The sequence below is a fragment of the Dioscorea cayenensis genome, chromosome 15 (assembly GCF_009730915.1).
Source record: "Dioscorea cayenensis subsp. rotundata cultivar TDr96_F1 chromosome 15, TDr96_F1_v2_PseudoChromosome.rev07_lg8_w22 25.fasta, whole genome shotgun sequence".
Classification (NCBI taxonomy): domain Eukaryota; kingdom Viridiplantae; phylum Streptophyta; class Magnoliopsida; order Dioscoreales; family Dioscoreaceae; genus Dioscorea; species Dioscorea cayenensis.
The window spans coordinates 7,305,051-7,309,345 of NC_052485.1; positions in this window are offsets into that span (position 1 = coordinate 7,305,051).

Genomic DNA, 4,295 nt, shown 5'->3' on the forward strand with positions numbered 1-4,295 from the left:
AATTTTGCTTTTGAGGAAAGAAGGATCATCTTAATCCAGCCTGCCCAATGCCTACCAAAATCGTAGGCAAGAAGGAGCTCAAAAAGAATTCTTAGTCCACCGTATCAAAAGCTTTGGCTAAATCAACTTTAACGATGTATCCCAAAATTTTTCTCTTCTTCGAAGAAAAAATAAGCTCTTCGGCTGCAAAAATGTTATCCAAAATACATCTACCTTTAATGAAGGTCGATTCAGAGTTGTCGATGAGGGAGTCAATCACTTCCTCAAGGCTAATAATTTGGACAGGATTTGTTAATAACCAAGTTAATAAGACTAATCGGTCTAAAATCAGCCAGACTTTCAGGGGAGTTGAATTTGGGGATGAGGGCAATACTGGCCCAGTTTATACGTTCCAAATTGATAGACCGAGAGTGAAAATCAGAGCACAACTTAAAAATGTCCCCATCAATGATGTTCCAGAATTTCTGGAAAAACAAAATGGGAAAACTATCAGGGCCCGGAGTATTGTCAGCCCCAAGTTCAAAAACAACAAGTTTAATTTCTTCCCTCAAAAAAGGGGCTTCCAAAGAAGAGAGGTTGAGTAAGAGTTTGTTTCTCATAAGAGAGGTCCAAGAGAAATGGAATCTGGAATCGCTCCTAGTTCTGAAAATTTTTTGAAAACGGGAGGTGAAAACTTTGCCCAGATTAACATAACCTTCAGCTAAGATTCCATTATCTAAAATCCGAGGGATGAAATTACGATTACATCTACCATTAGCAATGGTGTGGAAAAATTTTGTGTTGCTATCTCCTTCTTTAAGCTAGTTGGATCTGGATCTCTACTTCCAAAAAATTTCTTCCTGTTTCAACAAAGAGTTAAGATCTGATAACAAATTAACCTCTTTAAGCATCTCTTCAGGGAAAAGGGCCCTGGAATCCATCGCTTGATCAAGGACGTGTAGATAATGTAAGAGTTCAAGTTTATGGATTTTGTGAGATCCAAACGAATTTCTAGACCAGTCCTTCAACTTAGATTTTAGAAATGAGAGTTATTTTGCTAATACAAAAGAACCGCAACCTGAAGGGTTAACTTCGTTCCACTAACCAGAAATAAGATCCACCAGACCTTCGACTACAAACCAGACATGTTCAAACCTAAAAGGTCTAGCTTTGATTTGGAAACTTCCTGCTTCCAAGCACAAATGAACATGATCCGAATCCACTCTAGGCAAGCTAGACTGATGTATTCTAGGGTACACCGCTTACCACCTTTGGTTGACCAAGAATATGTCTAAACGAACCCAGATGGAATCACTCTGACCATTTGTCCAAGTGAATTTTCTACCCACTAGAGGAGGTTCTAAAAGGTTAAGGTCTCTCAACAGGGTCTGAGCACATCTGATATCTTCTATATTAGGGTTTCCATTGCTTTTATCCTCTAAGTTAAAGATAGCATTAAAATCGCCACAAATAACCCATGGCAAGTGCATATGGCATGATCTTAACTCATCCCAGAATTTTTGCTTAAGGTGCCTCAAGTTTGAACTGAGGTGCACATCCAAACAGAGTTGTCATAGAGATTAATGAATTCCACTGAAAGGCAACTTTCCCTTGTCAAAGAATACTATTCCATCCAATAGCCATACTTCCCGAGGTACCATTAGCAGGGAAAAATAAAAAATGGTCCAGCTTTGACCCTCCAATATCCCTCCAGGAAGGGTGGGGGAGACTAGATAATTTAGGATGCATCAGTCGGGATCCTAGCAAGCCCCCTCACATTCCAAGAAATGATGTTTAAGTTCATTGGGAAACTACAGAAGAGCTATTCATCCAATTAGGATGCATCAGTCGGGATCCTAGCAGGAGCCGCACGACTGCTATTAGATTGATGAATTGTAGCAAAGTAAACATCTTTATGACCATCCAAAACATGTGAATCAACTCAACAAGAAGAACAAAATTTATCCAACTGAATATTAGACCAATATGAAATAACAAAGGGGGAAGGGGTAGTACCTTGATTGGAGGAAGTGCTGGGTCCTGAATCATTTTTTTCTTTCTGATATGGGAGGGTGTGCCAAGTAACCTGCTTCCTCTGTCCATCTGGAGGAAGGTTTTTTCTTTCTCATACTTCTCCTAGTAGTCTCCGGGACTGGGATGAATTAACTATTGGGCTCTGCCTCTACACAACTATAGGTGCCAGGGAACAATTTCCTGATCATATCTTCAAAATCAGAATTGGAGTCCTTAGTATCTACCTTGTCTGTAAAAAAAGATTCTACAGATCTTTGGGAATCTGGGACAGATTCATCTCCACCAACTTCCCCTTCCAGATTTTCCTCACAAATATCCTTATTTTCCCAACTGTCCAGAGTATCGACCTTTTGCTGAGAAATGGAAGGCGGCAGATCAACCACCTTCGGTACGAGGCACCATGCACCATTTTAGAAATTCTAAAAGTAACCCAGAATCAAAGGCTCAACAGAGAGCAACTGAGAGGCATCAAAGAAACCACTAGGAATGTCTAAGGAAACCCTATGAGAGGACCTAGCCTGCTGATTAGCACCCGAAAAAATAAAAGGATTCAGATCCAACTTAGGAGAAATATCTAACCGATTGGAATCAACAAGGATTTGGCAAGAATTTATGGAATGGTTTGAGGTAATGGGATCCCGCGGGATCAACATATCTGGCTGAGAATCTGTAGGCCCTTGATCCCTGTCACTGGAACACAATAAGTTAGAATGATCCTACAGGTCCAATCTTGATTCCTTACTCTCACTGGAAAAGGTTAAGGAACCCTGTGCCAACAAGGATACCACACCACCAACAGATGAGAAACTCGCAAGCCGCGTGTCCCTGACAACCTCAGACGAACCACAAGTCAACTCCCCATTAATATGTGGAATCTTCTCCAATCGCTCAACAACAGCCGAGGCCTTGACTCTGACATTAGAAACAACACACAGGGAAGCACCCTTTGGACATATGAATTGAAGACCTGGAGTCAATGGCTTCTAACCGGAGTTCTCCATCACGGGCGGTACACTGGCAACTACCACCAGAGAAGTATGGTGGGAGTTAATAACCTCAACCACCTCTTCTCTAATCACTGGTAGAGCCGACAGACAGCCTATGGAGGAGTTCAGAACTAAGCCTTGACGAGCTATTGAAACAATCCTGGCACTAGGGTCCATGGTGATTAGTAGATCATGATCGTGTTAGGGACACCGAGCGCATGTCTCTCTCGCTTAAATAAAATTATCTTCGGACTAGGACTTTCTGTAGTGAGGGCATGATCGTGTCAGGACCGTGTTGAGCTTGAGAGCACCCTCCTACATGGTTTTTCACTGGACAAAGCTCCAGGATGGAATAATCAATGGAAGGGCACGATTGTACTCCACCGGTGTTCAGCTTGAATACTTAGCACTTACAAAGTATATACTTGTTTTCTTCCCGATTTCAGTCCAAGTTGCGTCGAGCCCCCAATTCCTACACAAACAGTATAAATAACGAGAATAGCACCGCAATTGCACAAAGTATGCTTAAGAACTAATGAAATGATGGGTTTAGGGTATGAAAACATGTATATAAAATACACTCATCAAATACCCCCACACTTGAATTGTTGTTTATCCTCAAGCAATCATAAAGAACTCAACAGAATAAGATATGAGTGCATTGATTCTGATCCCAGGAAAGTGGTGTAATTTAAACTGAGAGGGAATGATGAGAGTTAGTAAGAATGTGAATGTTCAATAATAACTACACTCTTACTTCTGAGACCTTGTGCGTGTGTGTTTCAAACAATAAATTATGTTTCCCACAATCACAAGGAGTTGAATCGACACACTACTTAACGGGCAGTAGCTTCATACACCCTAGAGGTAGCCTTTTTCCTCTGTAAGTCATCAAATGTACACTTGTAATGGCCAAAATTTGACTACTCAAGAGTGGCTTTCACTCATCTAAGGTGATAGCTCTTTCTACCATCTGTTCACAAAACAAAACTTTACAACTTAATTGGTAGGACATTCTTATAAAAAATCCGACTTTCTAATTTTTTTTAACACAAATATCATCCTGGACATATAGCTCCACAATTAGGGTTATGTGATGAGACTTTTAGTTCAAGGAAGTAAAACTGAGTCATGACTTAGCTTAAATGGTTACTAACACACCCATGTCCCCCTAAGTTTTAAAAATCACCAACGAGTAATCTTAGATCATCATTAACAAGGCACTCATCAATCACAAGCATGCAACCCTCCCCCATACTTGAAAATTACATTGTCCTCAATGTAAATATGTATGAT